Source organism: Ammospiza nelsoni, chromosome 4 (assembly GCF_027579445.1).
Source record: "Ammospiza nelsoni isolate bAmmNel1 chromosome 4, bAmmNel1.pri, whole genome shotgun sequence".
Classification (NCBI taxonomy): Eukaryota; Metazoa; Chordata; class Aves; order Passeriformes; family Passerellidae; genus Ammospiza; species Ammospiza nelsoni.
Window position 1 is genome coordinate 64885348 of NC_080636.1, and position 15090 is coordinate 64900437.

The 15090-nt window shown below is 38.5% G+C and overlaps 1 protein-coding gene across 1 annotated transcript in view; it reads left to right on the forward strand.

Moving 5' to 3' along the window:
- The window catches only part of COL25A1 (collagen type XXV alpha 1 chain), a 282176-nt gene that overhangs the window by 1398 nt on the left and 265688 nt on the right, over positions 1-15090 (forward strand).

Here is a 15090-nt window from a genome sequence, read left to right on the forward strand (position 1 = left end):
TGAAATATATTGTTTTAAATGGGGTAGTACTGAATCAAGGCACTGTGTACTCAACTTGGGAAGTGAAGCAAAAGCCCCTAGCAAAAATATTGAACGATTTATAACATAGATTGAAATAGGTGGAGGGTCTGTTGCAAGTTAGCAGTAATATATACATGAGTCTTTTACAGTGTTGTTTTTCTGTAGTCTTGGTGGAAAGCAGTTTCCCTAGGAAGGAATTGCAGGTTTTTCCTACTGAAGGTTCAAAACCATGTGTGTTTGTGCACATTTCCACTTGACTTTGGAAATGGGCCCTTCTAATACTGCACAGTTGTTTGTACATTCACAATGCAATATTTCTGTGGTCTTTGTGCTCCTTTGTGGTAGTCTGATAACTGTCAGTGTTGTTTTAGCTTTATAAAATTCTTCTAACCTACATCCAACTTTATCTAGCATCTTACAAGTTAAGAAAATAATGCCAGTGTTTCACAAGGAATGTAGGAGTTCGAGCATCCTCTGTGATGAGGCACAATAGATGCAGAGGATGCTTTGCATGTCCTCTCACTCTGTTTGAAAAACCATCTCCTTTACAGGTAGAATATCGACTGTCAACAGGACTTAAGCTGATAATGCTTGCCAGCAGGATGTGTGATAGTACTGGTATATAAGGAAGGAGCTTTCCTGGTTTAGGATTCAATTCCTGTCAAACTCATCAGTCTGAAGGGACTGCTGAATCTCAGTGTTAAAGCTGCCTAGTGATTGGTGCTTTATTTTTGTGATGATACAGCTGAGAACAGAGCGCTTGCTGGTATTGGAGTTGCCGCAGCTATCATGGGGAAGGGCAATGTGTGACTTGGACTGGTTTTAAAAAAGAGTGCATAGAATTACTCCCAGTTAGTTTTCGTAAGGAACACTGGTTTCCTGCTGTAGTATATATATGTATATTTCTCTAAGGCTAACATAAGCAAACTGTTCTTATTTTTTCTGTTGCTTGACTCCAGTGAATTACAAGATGCAAGTCTGTGCACAGAAAAGAGAGATACTCATCATGTTGTTTGCAATGATGCATTCTGTGAGCCTGAAATTATGTTTAATTTGATGCTAAGCTCTTTCCCTCTTTCTTCTTCCTTGTTTAAATCCATCTGTTATCATATTTTCGCTTACTGTTTTCCTACTTAAGGTCAATATCTACTTTTTCGTGGTTGGTGTTACATGCTGCTTTACTTCTTCACTACCACTAGAGCTCCACATTATACCAATTTTTATCTGACCTTTTTTTCTTAAGTACATGTTTTCAAATAGATAACGAGCAACAGAATATTTCTCACATGCATTGTAAAAATCCTTGTTACATGAGAGTCAAAGCAATTTGGGGAATGTATACAAGGGAGCAAGTTTTATAAGACCAGGAAAACTTACATGAATCATTACAAAGTAAAAAAAAAAAAAGTTGCAGAGAGGAGGGATTAGAAATGTGATATGGAGCTTTTCACCTCTTGGTAGCTGTTTCAATTTGGAAGCAAGTTTTGTAGTGACTGAAAGCTGTTGCCATGTGGTAGCCTCGTTTTGCAGTTGATGCTCTCATGCTTGTTGCCAGTGGACAGGTGTCTACCTCAAAATGGAATCATCTTGGGAGCCTTGTCTGAGAGAGCAGGGGCTGAGTGGCACCACCACCTGAGGACAGTGCCTTCCTAACTGCAGGCATCAGGCAGAGCAGGAGGGGATAGAGCAAATAAATTGTTGCTTTTTCATTTGGTTCCCTCTGTTATAACTCCTTTTAGGCTGCACAGGATGGGCTTTTGTTTTAATCCTTAATGTTGCTGTTACAAACAGTTATGTTCAAAAAGTGTCATGGTACATCAGTGGTTTTTCTGTTGCCTGCTGTTTGCAAAGCCAAAGAGTACATTGCTTCTTTCTCACATGGTTCCCTTTTGCTTCTGTATTTTGCTCAACTTTTGTTTCTTTCCTGTGTTTCTGTAATAATAAAATACATGTCTGTTAGAGATGACTTTGGAAGGCCTTCATGGTACAGAGGTGATTTTTGAAATGTCTCTGTGTTGTGAGAGAAAGTCACCACTGAATGGCCACCAGGACAGTTTCCCCTCATCCTTCTCTTCAAAGAGGAATAAAGATTATTTAAAAGTAGGTTACATTGTTCTCTGCCAAAAGAAGAGAAGGAAGCTCAATCTGCAGACAGGAGGGTGAGAATGTGGCCTCTGGTTCAGGATTAAAGTTATGCAACTGGCGTAGATGTGATTAGCTTGAGATTTTCATCCCCTTTTGCCTCTCTATGGTTGGAACCTGCACATTCAAAGTGGGTTTGAATTGGCTCAGTTACCTATTGGAAGCCAGATTCACAAGCTCACAGCTTGCAGGGCAGTCTCCATGTGGCTCCTTTTAATTCAGTGGTAGCCTTGAATTTCAGCTAGTGTGAAGAGTGATCACATTTCTCTTTGAAAACTTTATTTTCACTAAATGTGATTTTTCTTATTCTTTAGTTCTGTTTTCTTATGAAAGAAACACAATGTGGGGTGATGTTAGAGTTTTGGTTTTAATTCTGTGCAACTAAAACCATTTACCAAAGATTTTGTAAATATTTTAAAAATTACAATAGCAAGCATTCTTTCTCTTCTTAAAGCAGAGTAATAAAGTTTGAAAAGTAAATTTGTGCTGACATTCCTCTTAAATTACCTCAGCTCTAATAAGAGTGCCAGTGTAAATCTTGTGCTTTTAGCTGCTGCTGTAGTCACTGCTGGTAGTTGGCCTTTTGCACATAGCACTGGGAGGCAAATTGAGTGGCTGAAATAATTTTAAGCATAATAAATTAATTTTCATTTGCCAGGTGTATTTTTTATTTTAAGTTGATGTTTTTCTACTTTAAAATATGAAGAGAAAATGTAGGTGTGTAGATACTTGTTTCATACTTCTAAATCTTCCTCTAAGTGGCTGTGGGAGCATAATCAGCTCTTATGAGGAACAGTCCAGCACCATGCTGGGTACTTCTTACTAAGTGCCAAGAATTACACAGTTGTGGGAAGAGTAACACATACAGAAGGCACAGGGATACTCCTCATTCAACAGAATTTAAAGAAATTTTTTTTGTAGATTCTTTCAGATTTTCCTCATCCCAATGTCATTCACATGTGAATGTACCTGTAGACTTCAAAAAAAATGGACATATGCAGTTCTGTGCCATGATGTCTCATAGTGTAAGTGATCCTCAGAGCCTGCTCTGGAGTCACATGAAATTGGCGGGAGTAGGAATCAAATCTGGTAGTACAAGAAGTTCAAGCTTTCTCAGCAGGAAGGCTGGCAGGTGATTATGTTGGTCCCTTTAGACCAGTGCCCAGTTTTAGGAAGTAATCACTTTTTTTTCCCCATTTTCTATTTTTAGAAAAAGCTTTATAGTGAATTTATTCTTTAAAGGCACACATTTCTTTAGTTCTGCAATGACAAAGTGTAAGTTACATAAGAGATGTCTTTAACTGTATAGCTATACAACACACTGTGTATGTATGTTCACTATAACTTGCATGTAAAGTTATGGGGTCTGTAGGTTTTGAGATTTGTTTTGGGGTTTTTTCTTCCCCAGAACATTAGCTGAACTTCAGTGTTGCATACTTGCCAAAGTTGACTGGAAATTTTATTTTGTTTTTCTTCAGTGCCACAGGTAATGTTTCTTTGTTCTTTCTCTTGTATATTTCCCATCAGGAAACATATATTTTTCTTCCTCTTGTGACTTCAGGGCCTTCACAGACTCTTTCCCTTTCTGTAGCTTCAAACTCTTTCCACAGACGCTCTGGTCATTCTTTCTTAGCCAGCTATTTTGTGCTGTTTTTGTGATCGTGCCATCTTGATTCTCTGTTCCAGTCCTAGAGAGCTTTATGGTTTGGCATTTGAAGTACCTCCAATTTCACAATGCAATTTGCTGCCATCAGGTTTGTTTCAGTGTAGTTGCATGTGTATAAACCTGTTCATTCAGGATGAAATGCCATAAGCCAAGGGTGGTTTTTTTTGAGGGAATATAGAATACCAATTGGTCTTTTTCTTGGTTATGATAGATCCAGTGCAAAAACTGTGTTCTATGGCTACAGTTCTTCAGTAGGATGATGAATCTGCTGTATGTATTTTGATAGCAGCATGGATAGTGAAAAATCAGTGTATTTTCTTAGAGTCCCAGTGCTATTTTTGTTGTCTTAAGCATCTAATGTTTGTTTTGACATGCAATGCAAGTACAATTTAGGTGCTCTTTCTTATTTCCACAAGGACTGTTCCCTGGAGCATTTCAATTAGTGAGGCTGAAAGAATGGAGGAGAAAGCAATTTTCAGGATTAAAAGAATCACGAAATAGGTATCAGCAGGGTATTACTCTTTTAAATTTTTTTTATTATACTTACAGTGAAGCAGTCCTGGAAAGAAAGACTGAAGAGGTAAAGAAAGAAAAGAGGAGCTGACTTATGTGTTTACCAGTAGCGAGACCTAAGAGAAAATGTAGATATATATGAAAAGTATCCAAAGTGAATTTTTTTCTGTTACTGAAAATTTCAGTGTGCTATCTTAACCTAGCTCCCAGCACTACTTACTTCTGCCATCTCTGTATCATCTATTTGCCGAATGCAGTGCTCAGCTCTAATTTCATAATTTTTCTGACAGATCTCTGAGTCCCCCTTTCATACTTTCAGTGGTTTGATATTTTTCATTTCAGTTCCTAGATCAAGATGCTTATTGATGTGCAGCAGCATGCGACCTTCTGGGTAGTCTGTCTTCTTTGGATGACTGCTTAAAGATAGTTTCCTCCCCACAAAATAGCTAAATATATATTTTATTGGCTAAGGGGTGACCTTTTAATTTCCTTCCCTCTGGGCAAGGAAGTAGGGGGTGCAGCATGATGAATGAGACGCAGTGTGGCTCAGAAGGGAACTGATTGACAGTGGACTGCACCAGATTTCTCTCCTTTGTCATATTATTGATCCCAGCAGTGCTGTAGCAAAGGTTGGCTTGACTGCAAAAGTGTTATTAACAAAAGGTTTTTCTATGACTTGAGTTGACTAAATTCAGACTTGTGCAGTTATGTCAAACAAGGCATGTTAGAAGGAAGGCTTGTTTATCTGCACTAACTGTTCTTACAATGTATGAAGATAATATTATATATTACATATATATATTCTTATGTGTGTTTTTATGTTTCCTTATTTGTGGTGCTGGTCCATCTCGAACTGCTGAGGTGTCAAAGCTCTTCAAGTCCTGTGAGTGTTGCAGTGGGAGAAGTGGCTGTTACGCCTATTTCTGGAATAATGCTTGTATAGTGTATAGCTTGTATATCTTTAACAGTGTCTGTGGGAATTAGGTTTTGGTTTTTCTTGTCTTTCTTAAATTGGGAAATATACGCATCTGTTTCCTTAAAGGGTCTCTAAAGCTTGTATAATTGAGTTCTCTTTAGCTATACTTAGCCGCTGTCCCTTTCCTTAAAGGTTAGTGAGTTCTTGGAAGTGTACTGCCAGAACAGCCCTGATAAACCTGCATTCCAGCACTCATCTTCTTTCCCTCTCCCTTCTATATTTACTGGCTGCAGCTTACCTGCCTGTTTTGTCTATACTTAGCACAGGGAAAAACCAACTAAATCTGAAAACAGCATGACTGACAGAAGCTGTTTTTATAGGGCCTTTTAGGTTACCAAATAAAATCATGTAACTAATGTGTTCAAGTTAGCCACCTGGTGAAATCATCCATCACACTTTAATGCCTGCAGACCTTGAGTCATGTTGCTAACTGCAGCCTCTTCAGGGAGGGCTGGTCGACACTGAGCACCTTTCCCCTTCATCATTTCTGTTGATTTCCTAAGTCAGCCACAAAAAAGGAAATCTGTCTGCTTACTTAAAACTGCAAGTAAGAAGTAAGAAGGCATAGAATAACACAGGCTGAGAGAAACACTTCTCTCTCAATACAACTAAAGCTGCAGCTAGAAGATACACACACACCAGTGAACACGATGCTGAAGGCTTGTTGTTTGGAAACTTGTGGACTCTCATGTTTTTACAGGTTAGACTTACAGCAGAACAGGGCCTGCTTAAATTCGTCTGCTTGGGACTTTTAATGAGATTAAGTTAAGCAGAACCAGCTGTTTGTAAGAGCTTAATCAAAATAAATGTCAGGACAAATTTTCAGAACGGAGCGTCCAACTTGAATGTGCAAGTTTTTTTATATCCCTTTCGTGTAAATACTGTCTTTTTTTGCCCCTGTAGATTTGAGCAACTTTAGAAGTGCTGGTCAGGTTGATACTCCAGGAGATCGTCTGATGCACACTACTGGTCTCTGAAGGAAATGTATCTAGGCCATCATTGTCAAGTGTTTCCTTCCAGGTGGTTCACAACTCAAGTGTGTAGTCATTCATGACTCAACAAGTTGTTTTGATCTGCCTTAATTTTGTAAATAAGTGCTGCAGCCTCGTATAAATAGCCTCCTTAGCTAAAAATAAGTTCTGCTCTGTAAATAGGTGAACATACAGTGCAAGAAATTGCTAGTACATAGGCATGCCTTAGCTGAAATAATCTAGTATTGAAATATTTCCATAGATTACCTAATTTTTAGCAGGCAGACTACAATTTCCTCGTTTGTGAGGCAAATTACTTGTTCCATCTGTTGTGCTGATGAAGAAAACCTGATCATTGTGCTATCCTTAAAACAGCTATCAAAATATCTTAGACAGTTTTGTCTGTGATGAACACTTCAAAACTTACTGTGTCTGCTTCTCCCTTGGTCTTTTTTTTCATGGTGTTGGAGTTTTACTAAAATTGTTTCTTGTTTATCTGTGCAGATCTATGTTTATAGAAGGAGGCATTTACATGTAGTTGTGAGTTTTGCATGCATGTTTGCATGTAACTGTTTCTTCTTGTGCTGGGAAAGCTTTGAAACAGATGATGATGGTAATGCCTTTTAAACTCTTTGAAGAATTGTGAAGTTGCTACACAGCTATCTAAATTTTTTTGCTAGACAGAAAATATATGTTCTTATAATTACCAAAGATAGCAAGGCAGCCATTTGTAAGGCAAAGAAACAATAAATGGAATGAAGAAAGAGTGTAATAACAGAGGTGATAAAACTGGATATTACTTTCTATTTTAGAATCTTTGAAAATTAGTACAGTTATTTCAGTGACTTCTGCTTAGACATGCTCAACCAAGAAGCAATGCATATTTTAAGCAATAACATTTTACTCTGCACTGTCTTAAAATTCGTTGACAAATATGAAGAAAGCATAGATTTTATTTCCTAAGGTCATAGATGAAGTGCCTTTAGTTCAGTTTAGGTTAGTTAGCCATTAGAATTACTTTAGTTTGGTTATGCATGAATATAATATTGTAATTAATATATTGGGTAATTATATTAGAAAACTTTGAATGATTTGTGTATTTTTTTAGGTGCTTAGGAATTAAAATTGGGGTTTTGGGAATATGACTTGCAAATTTTTTTCATAGATGTTTACCTTTGCTGATGTATTTTGGTTGGAATTACAGGGGAGAGTGGATCACAGATTAACAGGCTCTCTTGGGGAGGCTGTAAAGAAGACTGTGTATGAAATGATGATGGACTCTTAATGAGTCTCTCTAAGCATCTTCCCCTCCCCTTCTGTGGCTCTTCTACAAGCTCAGCTGAGGAACCAGTGAGGAGAAGGATGTCAAATGATCTTTCTCTTTGAACCTTGGTCCTCCTTTTAATGCAGTACACAGGACTGTATACCAGTGCATATATTTAGCAGTATGATGGTTTTGGTAGTTTGTCACTCTCTGTCCTGTCTTGGACACACAGCGGGCTGCCTGCTAAGTTACGGTGCCACAGTGTACAGCACAGCTCACCTCAGCAAGGAAAACCTGCATAAAACCAGGTGGTTGATCCACTGTTTCTACTGGCTGAAATAACAGGCTTGTGCCAGGTACAGCTTCAGTCTCTTGGTACCTGGGATGTGCTTCCCTGATCAGCAAAGATTTGTGAGAGCCGAGTGTTTTCCTTGTCTCCCTTTCTTTGTGTTTTTGTTTTTGTTCTTAAGCAAGAAGTTCATGAACTTGGTGCTTTCTACCCTTTTAAATACTTTTAGTACTCTTAGGAGTACGGGGCTGTAAAGTAAAGGCTGTAAATATAATGGAAGAAAGACTGTAGAAAGTAAGACTTAAAACTGTAGTTTTAAGACCTTTGCTATTCTACCATTCACAGTTTATGCCATCTTAAGAATACCCGCCCTCCATTTATTTTCCTCCCATTTGAGTATGTTTATTATTCCTTCTCAGAATATAAAAGCACAGAAAAAAATCATGCAACAAGTATATGTTAAAGATTTAGGGTATGAATTACATTTCTTTGAGTGTAGTCTCTTTCTCAGCACACTGTGCTTAAGATTGTGCTGGAAAACTGCTATTTAAAATATCTTTATAAAATTGGGTGTGGGGAGAAGTGAGGCCTGTGTTTGAGGAACACAAATGAAATTTTAAAAACAGGAAATGATTTTGAAAATTGGAGACCAAAATATCTTATCAGAGGTGTGGCTGCCATTGCAGCGGTGACAGATTTGTGTATCTGAAAGCAGAACGGCGTCCTGTAACTTGAAGGACACTAACTGAACACTCTAAAAAGATATTTATGGTTAAAGTCATAGCTGGCTACAAAGGTCTTGCTTGTGCTGGTAGTACTAGTTTTGTTGCTAGGAAATGATGTGGGGCTTCTTGTGTATCAGTGCCTCAGCTGGATGATGGTAGGGTCCTCGCAGAGGACTGCAGTGCTGAAAGTCAAAGTGTGTGCCTCTTAAGTTGAGGAGGTATTTCCTTCAGCTGGGACCTCCTGTAATCTCTTAAGAATATGAAAACCAGCTGCTTGAAGGCACTTCTCCTCTTCCTCAGTATCTGAGTAAGCTCCTGTTCAGATTCCCTTGATCTTAGAGGAAGCCTTGATACCTGAGCACAGGGGTATGGCCACAGGGGATTAAAAGGAGCCTGTGTATTAATATTTTCTTCTCCAGTCACAGAGCTTACATCCAGATGATGCCCAGTGGCATTGCTGTGAGAAATGCTGTTCAGTGTTGGCTGCAGTCTCTGTACTCTGAGCTCTTCTGGTGCTTTTTATCAAATGCTCCTTCAGTGTTTTCAGTGCCACTGCTGATCTGCAGGTGACTGCCAATTGAAGGGAGACGTGTTGGGAGCGATCACTGCAGCTTGACATAGAGGTGATTAATGCAGTATTTAGTTCATTCCCTTCACCTTTCAGACAGGATAGCCTTCTCAGTAAAAATACTCTCTGGCTACTAATTTGGTCATTGTAGCAGGAAATGTGCTGTGTGCACACAGACTCAAGTGTAGACCAAAGTGGGGTCATTGTTAAGGTGATCTTTATGGCAGTGGTGAGCTTGAACTCAGCTTTTATTTGTTCTCTGTCTTGGTGCATGGTTGATAGTTGTTTGTGTCAGTTAATAATAAGCTGCTCAGGAAATGGCTTTAGTTGGCACTTAAAAATGCAGTGTTATCACAGAATTGGATCATGGCGTGTGCTGTAGCTATCTATGTGTGTTTATGAAAACATCTCTGTTCAGTGAGGATAATCTTGAATAAGTTTCCCAAGTGGTTCCTAGGAGAGGGCACACTGAATACTGATGAATCAGAGAGACTGAAAAATGCAGAGGTATGGCATCAGTTTCAAATGACCCAGTGCTTAGACAGCCATTGTCAATACTTACTTAGAGTTGGTGTCTTTGTAATGATGACAGCCATGTTTGCAGAAGGCTGGAAAGGTTTCTCTGTGTGAAGATGAATTGTTTTTCCAATGAAGCAAGCATGTAAGTGCACTGTATTTCTTTAATGTAGGGAGACTAATCTTAAGGGAGATTAGTATTTAAGTCTGACTGTTGTGGATTTCACTTTAGGACAGCTCTGTGTATTTCCTTAGTTTGAATTCCATGCTGAGCCATGTCCTAATGTGTGGTAGAAGGACTTTTTTATCACATTCAATTAAGAGGCTGCACATAAGCCATTACAGTGGCCAATTAAAAAGAAGTGTGAGCCTTGAAAACTGAACCACCAACAATAACAGAGAAATAGAGCAAGACTGAAATCCTCACTTTTTTATCTCTTAAAATTGGTTTGCTGCTAGAAGGTGGTATTTTTATGTATTTCAAGCAATTAAAGTCCGCTTTAGGATAATAAGGAGAGATTAATCTGTTTTCAATGTGTAGTGTAAGAACTGAAACACGCTGTCAGCTCAAATCACCTATACATAGAAGTAGCTGCTTCTGCTACCACAATTTCTGATATCCAAACATCATTTTACTGTTGGTGAAAAGAGGCTTTTAACTAATACTCTGACAATAATCAGGCCTGATATGGACATGTACATTGCTTATTGCTTCAGGCACATTAGTAATCCCAAAGATTTTAACTGAAATCATTAGTTACTCTGGAATCTGAGAGCAAAGTGTGGCCTCAGTGTTGGGTTTTTTTTGGTGTTTTTTTTTGGTGGGGGTTTTTTGTTTTCTTTGTTTGTGTTTTTTGTTTTTGTTTTTTAATCTTTGTTTTTTTGGTTTTTTTTTTTGCTGTTGGTTCTTTGGGAATGCCTGTTTATGTATGCAACCATTGCCATCTACTTTAGGTTTGATATATAGTTCTTTTCCATGATACAAACAGTGTTTTTTATTCATTTGCCATTCAGTTTATTGTTTAGTCTTTTCACTCTCTGAGCAAGAACATTATGTCTGTATCTATTTCTAGGAATACTGAACTAGTTTTGTAATACTGTAAGAATTCTGGCTGCGCTTGGAGACAATCTGAATAGCAAAATTTACTGAACTTATCTGCATGGAGAAATTACATATTCTTGCATCTTAATTCATAGTTCACAGACCAAGGAGTGTTGTTCTGAGGATTGTTTATTGCTTGAAGTGATTAGATAAAACCACTAAAAATTGTACAGAAATGTTCAGAATTTGAGTTCTGAGGGATAGGAAAGAAAGACCACTACATGCAGCTGGACCTTCATTTTAGTTTCCTTACCAACATGACTGAAGTCTGCCTATGCGTGTGTGTTTCTACTCCAACAGATTTTCATACTTGGGTGAGAGGTGATTCCCTGTGTTCAAGGCAGTCTGTTCTTTTGACTCAGTGAACTAGATCTCCATTCTCCACTTTGCTGATGCTATGCTTGAAAAGTCATTATTTGCTCAATGCAAATGTTCCCTTTTTTTTAAGCTGAACAATCTCAGTGACACCAGTAGCTCCTTATAAAGCTTACCCTTGAGATTTCTCACTGTTCTGTCTGCAGGACACTCAGATAGTCTGATGTCCTGTTGAGGTGCCCCAAGCTGCACACAGTCTCTGTGGTGAGGCCACTGCAGTGCAGTGATGAGTGAGGCAGTTGGGTGGTGAGTGCCTGGTTTGGTTATAGAGATAATGAAGAAGACTTAATGACTGACACAGTTCAAAGAGGAAAAATAGTGAAAAAATCATCTAATGTTTTTTCTGTGCAGCTTTTCTCTGCAGCCTCTGGGAGAGGTTAGCTTAGGGTACATTTTGGTGTTCTAGAGGTCATCTCGGTCTCATCCCAGGTCACTGCTCACTCAGTCTGAGCAGTGGATGACAGCAGGGTATGTTGAAGTGTAATCTGCTAAAAGGGTTCCTCAAAACTGAGCAAATGAAAGTCCTATCAAGAAGGAATAAAAGGGACATGTCTGTGGGGTATGATGTCTGAAGCACATCTAAGATGTGCACTCCTCTAAGATGTCCAGATGTAGTGGCTTAAGGGACAGATGACCTGGGGATGCAACCAGTGGCACAAGGTGGGTACGTGTCCCTTATTTATGGGGTGTCTCCCAGATGATGCATATAGTCATGGCATATTTTCAGCTTTTGGGAAGTGGTGAGCAGGCAGAGTGCATAGCCTGGATGTTGCCCTGACAGAGGGTGCTGACAGGGGATTTACAGGAAGATGAAGGCTGGTGGGAGCTAGCAGTAAAGTATTCTCTAAGCAAGGCACTGATTGTAACTCCAATTCTGCATCACTCTCTTCTGGTCTGGTAGCAGGACTACAGGGGCAGAAGCATGGAAATAGTGCATGTGCTGGTTTCCTCTGTAGTGAGAGCAGTGTTCCCTGAAACCCATAGGATCTCTCACACTCTGTGTTACCTCTGTTGAAAGATGTTAGGTTGTCCAGACCTATGCTCTGTAGTAGAAGTTAATGCTGAGGTCCTAAGCGCACACAGATGGACTTGAATAATTTCAAAACCTGTTAATCACCCCTCCTTGTTTGATCATGTCACTGTGAGTGCTTTCTCTCTTTAATTTCCTGCTTGACGTAGAGCAGGAAGGACAGCAACTGTTGCTGAGCTCTGATTCCTCCTATGGATTGCTCTTTTGCTAGAAGCAAAATTTAATTATACTCTGAGTTTTTTCTTTCCCAGACATGTAGTTTGTGTTTGTCTTAGTAACCTGGTGGCCACATATTGACATGAGTAATTTTCCTAAAAATGCTGCAAAGTACAACTAACTACTGATGTAGTGACCAGCAGCAAGCAGTTCATGTTAATTTGCATTCATTAAATATGCTTCGTCTTCTGTGTTTGTCTTGTAAAATATGGGACTTGACAGAAACAGAGGGGTGTGTATGATACTATTATGTTGCTATTAATCATGCTTTGACATGAACTGTAATTGTTTAACTTAGGCAGTTACCAGTCATAGCACTTGGACAGGGACTAATGCAGCCAAAATTTTTATGACCCTTTCTGAAAATTCCTGTGGGTTCTAAAGAGCTTTTATCTTTCAAGAGGAGTCAGCTATCCCCTCAAATAGGCATCTCCAGCAATATGGTTTAAGGGCCAGTGAAGGCAGAGAAAAAGAGAGATTGCTTGGGCACCTGAAAAAGATGGCACAGAAGGATACTCGCACCTCTGTGTTGCAGTCTGTTCAGACACACTAATCTTTTTGTGAGTCTGTGATTTGTCAGCTCAGGCTAAACCCAATGAAACTGCTGAGTAAAAGTGGCTCAAGCAGAACTTTGGTGACACAGAGCCATCAGTTTGAAGTCTGCAAGGAATCTGTCGTGACCTGTGAGGAGAGGTTCATGGAACCCCTTTTATGAATGATGAATTTTCAAAATATTTCCAGCCTTAGCTGTATCGGTCTCCCTTTCTCTCAGTGTGTACTACAAAACAGTCACCACTTAGGATTTGGAAAGATTAGGCCAAATTAAAATTTAGTTACATGCCAAGTTTCTTTTTCCTTTTGTCTTGTGTCAGGGGAGCTATAACAGAGAGCAGCTACCCTCTGTAAAGACCCAGATATTCCACCCAGCAAAGCTACAAGTGCTGTAGCAAGGCTGCAGGTTTCCCCACCTGTTGAGGTTGTGCAGATTATGCCAGAGCAGCAGCAGCACTTGTGTGCACACTGAGGGAGGTTGCAGGGCTGCTTCATGATGGGAGCATGCACTTTCCATAGGCACTACGAAGGGGGCATTTATATGTTGCTACTTTACTTTCAGCTGCTTTGCTGAGAGAATGACTGCTCTTTCCTAAAGCGAAATAAGGTTCTTAATAAAACAAAAATTTCATGAAGAATTACATTGTATAAATAAGTACCTTCTAAATAACTGGCCCCCATTTTTTTTCTGAAATGCAACCAGAGGGAAGACTAGAAACATGTAGTTCCAAATTCCAGACGTTTGGGTTTTGGTAAAATACAATTTTTTAAAAAATTGTGCTGTCAAATGATTGAACTGAATAAAATGACACATTTTTTTTTAGAAAGTTAATTACATACTCTTTGATTAGCACAGAAGGGATATAAATTAATTTTCCTAAACATGCTGCAAAATACAACTACTAATGGACTGACCAGCAGCAGGCAGCTCATATTTATTTGCACTCATTATATATGCTGCATTTTACCTTTCAATTATTTTTCAATTGTGTGCAAAATATGATCTTATGACATTGGTCTTTCCAGAGTCTAAAAATGTTTCTTGACTAACTGTAGGGAGAAAGAATTGATTCCTTATTCTACTGTCGGTTGAGAGCAGTTTCAAAACAATGAGATGGAAGTCAGTAGTATTTTATGCCAACATGACATACAAGGTAGTATGATTTTTTTTCTTTAGCACAAGTGGAACATCTGTTATGGGGGTCAATGACAATATTTTTTACTAATAATGCATTAATATAGCTTCTTATTTTCCCATTAATATGTGCATCAGGAGTAAGTGTAAATACAAATCTTACTGGTTTGTTTGGTTTTCAACAGCTGAACACTTTCAATAAAATTAATATTGAAGCAGTTTTCCCAAGGGATTAACTGTATACTTGAAAGTGTTTATAGATAAAATCTCTTTTTAACCTGTATTCATATTGAGTGTATTTTTCAGTGATTATTGTTGAAAAACTTGGAATTTGGGTAAGGAGATATGATTGTATATTATGGATAAACCAATTGTTTTTCTTAAAAAATATCACTGAACAGACGATCAGTGGAAATTCTTTTAAACAGAAGAAGAACTAGGAAAATTCTTATACCTTTGGAAGTTACAGAATTCATAAAAACTTTGGATGCTGAAGAATCTCAGAACCTTACTTGCCAAGTGAGGCAATTGAAAACCACAGAAAATTTGTCTGTGAGCAAATACCTCTCTTGACATGAAACTTTAAGAAAAGCTTAAGCAAACCAAAACCAAAAAAGCCCCCATTTTTACTAGAAAGCTTTTCATTAGAAATTTAATGAATGGCTGAGTGAAACAGGAGATTGGCTATAGGCAAAAAAGCATCCCCCAGTGCTGTACTGCATTCCTAGATGCTTGTGGTCTTACAGCATATCAAGGGAGGGGAGGCATGGGGAGCTCAGACTTTTACTACTGTTTTCTTCTAGCCTTTCTACAGGAGCTATTGACCTTCTTACCCAAGTGTGTCCTCTTATGTTGCAAGGAAAAACAGTTCCTTTCAGCTAATTTAGTGAAATTTCATATTATTTATGGAATTAAAAGTGATTTTTCTCTGGAGGCTTGATCTCTTATTCCTTGATTTGGTATAAATATTTTAATTTTATTGAATGGGAACTCGATGAAGTTTCAGTACTTCATATGGTGAAGTAATTT